The sequence below is a fragment of the Trifolium pratense genome, linkage group LG7, assembly GCF_020283565.1.
Source record: "Trifolium pratense cultivar HEN17-A07 linkage group LG7, ARS_RC_1.1, whole genome shotgun sequence".
Lineage (NCBI taxonomy): Eukaryota > Viridiplantae > Streptophyta > Magnoliopsida > Fabales > Fabaceae > Trifolium > Trifolium pratense.
In genome coordinates, this window is record NC_060065.1 from 21,939,806 (window position 1) to 21,951,598 (window position 11,793).

Below are 11,793 nucleotides of genomic sequence, written 5' to 3' on the forward strand. Positions count from 1 at the left end.
TTTTAGGGTTTTGCTTCCAACATGAAGGCTAGAGTGTTGTTAGAGGGTTTCTCTTGGGTAATCTCTAGGCTTGGGGAAGTGATTGTAACACCTTAGAAACACTTCTTGATTGAATCTCTTGGTCAGGACCTAACTCTCAAGTAACTAACTGGTTCTGCAATCAGTTAGATTACTCTCAAGAAACAGGGATTTGAGTAAATAATTAGAAACATAGGAACCTGAAAGAAACCTTCCAAACATAAAGATAATAATTTCCCATCGACTCTAATATCACTCCAAATTTTCAGAAACAGGGATTTGAGTCAAATAATTAGAAACATAGGAACCTGCTTAATGTGGGATGGTCGACGATTTGGTTTTATTGTTGCATATCAGTTATTTGCAAATCCAACTTTATCAATTCTGCAATAGGTTAATGTCAAATGATCCTCAATTAAGCAAATAATCCTCTAGAAATTATGGGTCGAGAGGTTAATAATAACTTAATAAGCAAATGTTAATATACCCATCATAGTTCTTACGTAGAAAATTATGCCATTCTAAGCTCAAAAGTAAAGTGTTTATAATATCATCGCAACAAGCATAAATTGCACATGCAAACTTAGTAAGAAACCTCAAATCATATACCTAATATTCATATTATCCTGCACAGGAGATGGTTCTGCTGTAGATATTTCTGAATCATGAGAGTCAGTAATATGATCTGAGGTTCCATCACTACATTCATGTTCATCAGTAAAGACTGTTGCAATGGAAAGGACGAATATTGGTCTTGATAGTACCTGGTAGAACAGAGAGTATTAAACCTTCAGCTTCGTGTATAAAACTGAATTTGGGATAGTAGAAGGAGAAAAAACAGAAATAACTTGACAGAAAAGTATGAGAGGTTGTTAATCAATTCCGCTCTCCACTACTTAACGTTTACAGGAAAAGGGTCTAAGAAAAACACATAAGTACAGTCATTGTTAGCACATAAAATGGTTGAATCACCTACTTTTCCTTCATTCCGAACCAGATTTACAACTATATCTGATTCTACGCCATACATATAGGGGGAAAAGGCATCTCAAATCATAGAATTATACCATATTAAGAAAACTCGTTCCCACATTTACTTCCGAGGTAAAAAGCCTGCCTAGTTAACAAATTAACCTTGAAAGCTGGGATTCAATTCAATAGAAAGTTAGCACATGTAATTGTTCCATGTTCCTACCATGCAACAAACGCTTCCATCATCTATGGGACATTGGTTTCATAATTTTTTTTTTTGACAGGACATTGGTTTCATAATGAATCTAAAAGGATGACAGTCGGCTATTACAGAACTGCACTAGTGTACTACTGTCGAACAAAGTTCTATATATAAGAATATGTTGTTATATGAATCTAAAATCAACAATTCAACCATGTTTGAAATCATAAAGCCAATACAAACAATCACAATGAAATAAAAAAAAAAAAAAAACTTGAATAGCTCATCACCTGAGAATTCCTTCTCATCTACTAGCTTTCACATTAAGGCATCATCTTGCATTTTTGGACGATCAAGAAAATCCCTTACAAAAATCAAGGAACAAAGTATATTCATCTTATTGTTGAATTTCGAGTTACTGCTCATGTTTACCACACAATGCATATAGATAAAGAGAAAAAAAATCATCTAAGTGACAGATTCACGATTCGGGTAATAATGCATTTTACTCTGACGCCATCATCTCATTGAGGCATCCATTCCTTACAAAACTTATGAAACATTAGGTAATAGGGTCATTAAGATCATAATTCAAATCACTGCAAAAATTGAATTTAGGGACAAAGAGTCAACAAAACACAATAGATATCCATTCATGCATTTTGAATAAAAATTCATATATATTTTTTGATTTTTTGACAAAAAAGAGGACACAGATAGAGACAATTGCTTGAGTGGAAATTAAGGCAACAACTTGCTTTCACATTCAGGGACTAGAGTCATTAAGTTCATCCAACATTTTACTCTATAGTCATTGAGGCATCTATGATCCATCCGTTACAAAATTTATAAAACATAGTATATTCATCGATTCCAATGGTCAAATTTAGGGTCTCGGCACAGAGCATATCAATTTCTTTTGAATGTTCTTGAAAACATTTTTTTTTATTGTCTAATATCCCATAAGGCTGAGATTCATCAAACAATGATTATGAAGAAAAAATATATAAACTAGGAAGATTGATACATATGACAAAATTCAACAAATATAACCTCCACTCATGAAATCAAAACATTATAAACTGAGACAGGAATCATATACCTCATTTTCAAATTTGGGATAGAAAGTTGCTCCCGTTCGTGCACGAAGTCACATCAGCATCCACACTTGAACCATCAACTTTTCCTTTAACCACCAGCATGCTTTCAAGTTTCAACACTAACAGTTCCATCACATTTCGGTTTCAAAACAACCGTTGAACCTTGGGAATTAACCACCTTATTTGCAAGCTGAACCTGAATGCCGCTATGTTCACCAATTAAAGGTTTTGTATTTATCAAGCAGAAGATTGAATTATATTGAATGATCAAGAATGATAAAAATGGGTAAGGTTCTACCTTTTTCAGTTACTAATCAAACACATGGACACAATTCCATTTGCTTTTGCAAAATCAGTTCATATTGTAGTTGCAAAATTGCATTTAGGGACTAGGGTCATTAAAGCACAATAGATAATATCCATGCCTTATATTATGAAGGAAATTTTATATTAAAATTGCATTTAAGGCAACAACTAGCTTTCACATTAAGGCATTACCCAGCATTTTGAGCCACCAAGACAATCCCTTAAAAAAATCAATGAACAAAGTAAAATCCATCGAATTTGGAGTTAGTCATCTCATGTATACCATACCACTAGTGACAGTTTCACAATTAGGGTCATAAAAAGACAATAGACACCATCCACGTTTTAAATAAAATTTCATATTAAAATTGCTTTGCTTTGAAAGCCTGCATCCAACTTTTCCATTAAGAATAAAGAATTCATAATTCATTTTCCATTGAGGGACAAGGGTCATTAAGTTCATCCAACAGTTTACTCTATAGTCATCGAGACATCTATGATCTATTCATCATAAAATTTATAAAACACGGTATATTCATCGACTCCGTAGTATCTCATCCATTCGTTACTCTGTAGTCATTGAGGTAACAACTATCTTTCACATTAAGGCATAAGTCAACATTAGGGACAAGGGTCATTAAGTTCATAATGCAAAATTACTTCTAGTTGCCGTTGCAAAATTGAATTTAAGGACTAAGGGTCATCAAAGCAGAATAAATATCCATTCATGCATTATTATGAATAAAAATTCATAATTTTTTTTAATAGAAAAGCGGACACCGATAGTCAAAATTGCTTGAGTAGCAATTAAAGCAACAACTAGCGTTCATATTCAGGGACTAGGGTCAATAAGTTCATCTAACATATTACTCTATGGTCATTGAGGCATCTATGATCCATCCGTTACAAAATTTATAAGATAAAGTATATTCATCGATTCCAATATTCACATTCCCTTACAAAACTTATGAAACATTAGGGATATTAAGTTCATAATGCAAAATCACTTCTAATTGCATTTGAAGAATTGAATTCAGGGACTAGGGTCATCGAAGCACACACAATAGCAAACATTTGTGCCTTATATTTTTCATCAAAGCACAATTGCATTTAAGGCAACAACTAGCTTTCACATTAAGGCTCCATCCAACATTTTTGGGTTAAGAAGACAACCCCTTACAAAAATCAGGGAAAAAGTAAAACCATCTTATTATCAAATTTGGAGTTAGTGGGTTCATGTATACCATACCACCCTTTATAGATAATGAAAAGAAAAAGAAAAATTACCTTAGTGACATTTTCACAATTAGGGTTATAATAAGACAACAGAGACCATACACATTTTGAATAAAAGTTCATATTCAAATTTCTTTAAAGGCACCATCCAACTTTTCCTTTATATGAATAAAGAGTTCGTAATGCATTCTACTCTAAGGTCGTTGAAGTATCTATCCCTTAAAAAACTTATGAAACATTCGGAACTAGGGTGATTAAGATCATAATAAGTCACTAAGTTTCATTCTCAGGAAGATAGTGTAGAAAAGAAATTGATTTAGTGTGGTCCAAACAATAATTATCTTAGATTTTGCATCATCCTGCATTTTTGGACCATCAAGAAAATCCCTTACAAAAATCACGGAACAAAGTATATTCATCTTATTGTTGAATTTTGAGTTAGTGGGCTCATGTTTACCACACAATGCATGATAATGAAAAAAAATTCATCGCGGTGACAGATTCACGGTTCGGGTCATAATGCATTTTACTCTGACGCCATCGTCTAATGGAGGCATCCATTCCTTACAAAACTTATGAAACATTAGGTAAAAGGTCATTAAGATCATAATTCAAATCACTGCAAAATTGAATTTAGGGACTAAGGGTCAACAAAGCACAATAGAAATCCATTGTTGCATTTTGAATAAAAATTCATATATATTTTTTGATTTTTTGACAAAAAAGAGGACACAGATAGAGACAATTGTTTGAGTGGCAATTAAGACAACGTCTTGCTTTCAAATTCAGGGACTAGGGTCATTAAGTTCGTCCAACATTTTACTCTATAGTCATTGAGGCATCTATGATCCATCCATTACAAAATTTATAAAACATAGTATATTCATCGATTCCAATGGTCAAATTTAGGGTCTCGGCACAGAGCATATCAGTTTCTTTTGAATGTTCTTGAAAACATTTTGTTTGATTGTCTAATATCACATAAGGTTGAGATTCAAACAATTATTATGAAGAAAAAATATATAAACTAGGAAGATTGATACATGACAAAATTCAACAATATAACCTCCACTCATGAAATCAAAACATAAAAAACTGAGACAGGAATCATATACCTCATTTTCAAATTTGGGATAAAAAGTTGCTCTAGTTCGTGCATGAAACCACATCAACACCAACACCTGAACCATCAACCTTTCCTTTACCCACCAGCATGCTTTCAATTTCAACCCTAACAGTTCCATGAGATTTCGGTTTCAAAATCACCGTTGAACCTTGGGAATTAACCACCTTATTAGCAAGCTGAACCTGAACACCGCTATGTTGACCAATAAAATGTTTTGTATTTATCAAGCAGAAGATTGAATTATATTGAATGATCAAGAATGATAAAAATGGGTAAAGTTCTACCTTTTTCAGTTACTAAATCAAAGACATCCATTTATAATTATTAACACAAATTTAGTGCTATCTGATTCTTATACCAACACCCACCAAATTTTATCAGATTTCACAATAGATCTCCAGTAAAAAAGACTAACAGATACAACCTCATGGCCATAATGTCATATATACCAGATATATATTATAAGAAACAGTTTAGACTCCAAAGAGTTGATTTCTTTGTACTTTGCTTCAATTGATTCGTGTCTTCCTTAGAGAATTCCTTTGAAACCCTTATCAGTAGACTAATCAAACACAAGGACGCAATGCCTTTTGCATTTGCAAAATCAGTTCATATTGTAGTTGAAAAATTGCATTCAGGGACTAGGGTCATTAAAGCACAACAGATAATATTCATGCCTTATATTATGAATGAAATTTTATATTAAAATTGCATTTAAGGCAACAACTAGCTTTCACATTAAGGCATCATCCAACATTTTGAGCCAGCAAGACAATAACTTACAAAAATCAAGGAACAAAGTATATCCATCGAATTTGGAGTTAGTCATCTCATGTAAACCATACCACTAGTGACAGTTGCACAATTAGGGTCATAAAAGACAATAGACACCATCCAAGGTTTGAATAAAATTTCATATTAAAATTGCTTTGCTTTGAAAACCTCCATCCAACTTTTCCATTATGAATAAAGAATTCATAATTCATTTTCCATTGAGGGACAAGGGTCATTAAGTTCATTCAACATTTTACTCTATAGTCAACGAGACATCTATGATCTATCGATTATCCCTAGTATCTCATCCATCTGTTACCCTGTAGTCATTGAGGTAACAACTATTTTTCACATTAAGGCATCAGTCAACATTAGGGACAAGGGTCATTAAGCTCATAATGCAAAATTACTTCTAGTTGCAGTTGCAGAATTGAATTTAGGGACTAAGGGTCATAAAAATAGAATATATATCCATTCATGCATTATTATGAATAAAAATTCATAATTTTTTTAATAGAAAAGCGGACACCGATAGAGACAATTGCTTGAGTAGCAATTAAGGCAACAACTAGCTTTAACATTTAGGGACTAGGGTCATTAAATTCATCCAACATTTTACTCTATGGACATTGAGGCATCTATGATCCATCCGTTACAAAATTTATAACACAGAGTATATTCATCGATTCCAACGGTCAAATTTAGGGTTATTAGGGCAATATACTCCACCCCTTTTTCAGATAATGAAAAAAGATTCCGTCACACAGTGATTCACATTCTCATAGGGTTTTTATACCCTTTAAAAGAAATGCAAAAGAAACTAAACTTGGAACTTTTTTCAGTTTAAGTCACAATTGGAACTTGGAACCTTTTTCAGTTTATGTCACAATTCTGGCCTATATCACTAGTTTTATATTTTATAAATAATTGACCCAAGAGAACCATTAGTTTTGTGGTTGGAAAATATGATTGTGATTGATATCCCCACATGTATTACCATCATTATTGATAATGAAATGTTGTAAACTTATTTATGTAAAAAAAAAGACCTTGACTAACATATTGTTCTTCCTGTACATATAAAAACTATATGTCATTCATAACCAAAGATCAGACTCACCTGTGGAAGGTCTTTCTTCATCATTTCGGCAAAACGGTTTCCATTTTCACCTTCATTCACATAGTCTAACTCCTCAAAAAATCGAGCAGCCCACTCATCAACAAACCCAACCACATCAATGGAGATCTAACGAATTAGGTAAAAGCAGTCAGGTTCGAATTGCAAAATCACTAATGTTAGTAATAAAAAGCCATATAATTTAAATAAACTTATATGACTTTAAGTCTATGCTCACAAGAATTTAATTTGCCTGAGGAAACTTTCGAAGAGCCAAACCAAGGTCATGAATAACTCAATGGTAAGTGGTAACAGTCTCGAGAACAAAAGGTCTTTGTACTTTAACAGCGACTAAATCCCCATTTTCCTTGAGGCGGCCCTTATATACCTGTCCGAGAGATGCTGCATAGGTTTCACCGGAAAACAAATACTTGTTGCAGATTCGATTTTAGGGACTAAGGGTCATCAAAGCTAAATATATAACCATTCATGCATTATTATGAATAAAAATTCATAATTTTTTTAATCGAAAAGCGGACACCGACAGAGACAATTGCTTGAGTAACAATTAAGACAACAACTAGCTTTCACATTTAGGGACTAGAGTCATTAAATTTATCCAACATTTTACTCTATGGACATTGAGGCACCTATGATCCATCCGTTACAAAATTTATAACACAGTATATTCATCGATTCCAAAGGTCAAATTTAGGGTTATTAGGGCAATATACTCCACCCCTTTTTCAGATAATGAACAGAGATTCCGTCGCACAATGATTCACAGTCTTATAGTGTTTCTATACCCTTTAAAATTGGAAACCCAACAACGTTCCCAACATCGATCGATTATAAACCAGATGGGGCAAATATGTTAGAATGAAAATTCCAATAACAAGTAAAAGTCAGCTTATTGTGACAAACAAAAAACTGTCTTTTAAGATTCTTTTGGGACAAAACAGAACACCTTTTGCAGAATTAAGGTTGTTTGGTTTTTCTCAAGCAGAAGATTGAATGTTCTTGAATGATCAAGAATGAGAAAAATGGGTAAAGTTATACCTTTTTTTCAAGCAAAATCACTTCTGATTGCAGTTGCAGAATCGAATTTAGGGACTAAGGGTCATCAAAGCAGAATATATACCATTCATGCATTACTACGAATAAAAATTCATAATTTTTTTAATCGAAAAGCGGACACCGATGGAATCAATTGCTTGAGTAGCAATTAAGGCAACAACTAGCTTTCACATTCGGGACTAGGGTCATTAAATTCATCCAACATTTTACTCATTGAGGCATCCATGATCCATCCGTTATAAAATTTACAAAACATAGTATATTCATTGATTCCAACAGTCAAATTTAGGGTCACTAGGGCAATATACTCCACCCCTTTTTAAGATAATGAAAACCGATTCAGTCACACAATGATTCACAGACTATAGGGTATTTATACCCTTTAAAATTGGAAACCCACCATCATTCCCAACATGTATCGATTATAAACCATATGGGACAAATATGTTAGAATGAAAATTCCAATTGAAATTCCCTTATTGAGACAAACAAAAAACTGTCTTTTAAGATTCTTTTGGGACAGAACAGAACACCTTTTGCAGAATTAGGGTTCTTTTGTTTTTCTAAGAATGAGAAAAAAAATGGGTAAAGTTGTACCTTTTTTGAAGCATAAAATTGAATGTTCAAACAGAAAGAACACCTTTGATCAATTAAGGTTTCTTTTGTTTTGTTTTTATGAAGCAGAAGATTCAATTTCGAAAATGGGTATATGAATGAATCAACATGTGGAGAGAAAGTTGAAAAAATTACCGTAGCAAACAGAAGAGATTATGGCAAATATAGAGCATCGCAATTTCTTGAATCCTTGTGCGACACACCCAACACCATAAATTCCACGATCGTGTTTTCATTCTTTTCTTGTTTCTTGAAGAAGAAAGAAAGAATGAGTTTTTTTTCTTTTTTTTTTTTGACTTAGAAAGAAAGAATGAGTTTTTATTCTTTTTAGCGTAACATTCATGCACAGACACATATCACAAGGGGTGTAAATCCCCAATGGACCGTTTGATTTTGTTTTTTAAACAATTAATTTTTATACTGTATTCTTTTTTAAAAAAAAATAAATTGTTAGGGTTAAATTATTCTTTGTCTTTATGATTACCAAATTTTAATTTTTGTACTATAAGAAAAGTGACATGTTTGAGTTTTCAGTTAATGTGTATTTTTAAATAATTATTTTGTAGATATATTTATAACATTGTAAAAAGTTTTTCAGGAAAAAAAAAAGAAACTCTCAATTTAATTTTTATGTTGAGGTTTTGGTTACATTTATCATTTTATCTTTTTAAATTTAAAAAATGCATATCTAATTCTTCACATTTTAAAAAAATTTAAAGTTATATAAATAAATTTAGTGTTTTTTTTTTTTTTGGGTCAAATAGCATAAAAGCTAGAAATTCACCGCTTGAGGTCAACAATAAATTGGAGATCCAGAATTCAAACTTCAGTCCTACATATAAAATACAACAAAGAGTAGGTGTCATTCATGAATGTCATATTTTATATTAATTTATTTTAAAATAAATTTAAATTTTTAATGATATTTTAATTTGCAAAGTATTGGTATTGGTATATAGTCAACTAAATTTCAAAATACTTAAAAAATTTACTTTAAAAATATTTAGGGTAAAAGGGTGGTGTCACGGTTCAGGCAGAGAAGTTCTTAGGACTCTTAAAGCATTTACAAAAATATTTACATTACTTCTAAGAGCATTAGCGGGACTCGAACTCTCCAAGAGCACTAGTGGAATCTCGAAAAATATCTAGCTTCAACAATCAATAAATTGAAGTTATCCAACAACCTGATTATACATTCAGCAACTTATGAATGATCGAGGTGATCGTTTTTCCTCTTCAAGCAAAAACCACACTAGCTAGTGTCACTTCATTGAAAATTGTATACTCTATAACCTCAATAATGTAAGTTGTATCCAAAGTAATTACACAGTTTTAGAAAAGAAAAATACAAAGGGTCTACATAAGAGTATGTGTTACTTCCTTCTCAAGAATGTGATTGATAGGAGTTCTCATCAGAGTGTATGTTAATATAACATCAAAATCTTTTAGCCAGAAACGAAGTAATAAAAATGAGGCATTATGACAAGCGACTGCTTAGGATCGTCTTGAAAACAGGTAAAAGAGGAACTTGACCCTAACCGTGACCTGCCGGTAGAACCAAAGTTATCAAGGAAAAGAGGAACTTGACCCTAACCGCAACCTGCCGGTAGAACCAAAGTTATCAAAGAAAGTGCGACCCTATCCGCGACCTGCCGATAGAACCAACACTATAAAGTTCTTATCTCAAGAACAATGTTCTTATCACAAGAACAAAGAAAAAGTTCTCACAAGAGAAACTCTCAAATTAGATTATATTCCAAGTTGTTTGAAAAGTACATGATAATCCTATTTATAGCATATCCTTACATAGTAGGATTTATTGTCCACTACCATACATTCACCATAGGACTTAGAAAATTCCCACTAACATGCTTATAAATTCCCACTAGCCACTATAATGACTTAGTGCACCACTAGGAAACATCTAGAGAGCCTAGGGAGCAACTAAAGGTCATCTAAAAACCCTCCTAATACCGAAAACGAAAATTACAATAACAATAAAGAAAATTGGACTTAATTGTTTTTTTATTTAGTCCAATATTATTAGACCACAATTCAGCCCAAGGATATTTCTTATCATGTGAATTGGGCTTTAAGTTGGGCTCAAACATCTTCATCCAAATATTTTTTTTGTACATTTTTTTTTATAAGTTTCCTTCCACATGTTTAGGGAACTCATGATCGTATCACATTTTTCACTATGGATATGCAATTAGTGGTCAAGGTATCAATGATTCATCAAATTTGGTAATGCTAAGCTAATACTTAGAAAGCAAGCGAGAGTTGAGTAGTCAAATCGCTAGAGTTAAAGGAAGACCTAGAAAAACTATAAGAGAAACTATCAAGAAAAACCTAGAAATTAATGAGTTGGATAAAAATATGTTATATGACAGAACATTACGGCGTGGTTTGATCCGTGTAGTCGACCCTACTTTGTGAGATAAGGTTTGGTTGTTTGTAACATGATTACATGTTATTATTATGGTTAGATTCAAATGAAACCAACTAGTGTGACACAAAACCTCTCAATAATATTTTAATCAATATAAATTTTATAAAATCCACCGTTGAACTGAAAGTTTATATCATATAGATCATTTGTGTAAAATTGTAGACAAATTCAAAATCATTTGATATGTTATTGCGACACATAAAGATTAACGGTATATAAAAAAAGAGTTATACCGTTAATTTTGATGTATCTCAATACCATATCAAATGATTTTCGATTTGTATGAAGTTTTACATAAATTATTTATATGATATAAACTTTCAATCCAACGGTAAATTTTATAAAATTTATATCGGTTAAAATGTTATTGAAAAGTATAACATTTGGTGTCAAACTAGTTGATGTCATTTGATCTGACCCTATTATTATTATTATTATTATTATTATTATTATTATTATTATTATTATTATTATTATTATTATTATTATTATTATTATTATTCCATTAATGAATGATATACACATAATCTCCAAAAATTAAATTACAAGAAAACTAAAAACACATGAAAGATTTCATCAACCAATTGTTTTAAAGTTTGTCTCTTCCTCTTATCTCTAATGTTCAGTTGGGCCTCTGTATATAAATATATAACATAATCATAATCCTTTCAGATTGTGATAAGAAAATTATCTAGAAAATAATCCATAGTAAAATTTTAACACATATTCTAATAGAACAGAGAAGGAAATTCACAGAAAAACAAGGGAGAAGATGAAAATGAGAAATGGAACTCTCTA

The 11,793-nt window shown here is 31.9% G+C and overlaps 1 long non-coding RNA gene across 3 annotated transcripts; it reads right to left on the bottom strand.

The window, feature by feature from the left end:
* Positions 1-628: 628 nt before the first annotated feature.
* LOC123898649 lies at positions 629-8,856 on the bottom strand. 3 transcript variants are annotated; one of them, XR_006805383.1, is made up of 5 exons: positions 8,679-8,856; positions 7,090-7,253; positions 2,295-6,980; positions 1,483-1,556; positions 629-782 (listed from the first exon to the last, which is right to left on the bottom strand). It is a non-coding gene; the product is annotated as an uncharacterized LOC123898649 (long non-coding RNA). The 3 variants fall into 3 exon arrangements; XR_006805382.1 differs by having other exon boundaries at positions 1,483-6,980; XR_006805384.1 differs by lacking the exon at positions 8,679-8,856 and having other exon boundaries at positions 1,483-5,152; positions 6,855-7,276.
* Between the last annotated feature and the right edge of the window lie 2,937 nt (positions 8,857-11,793).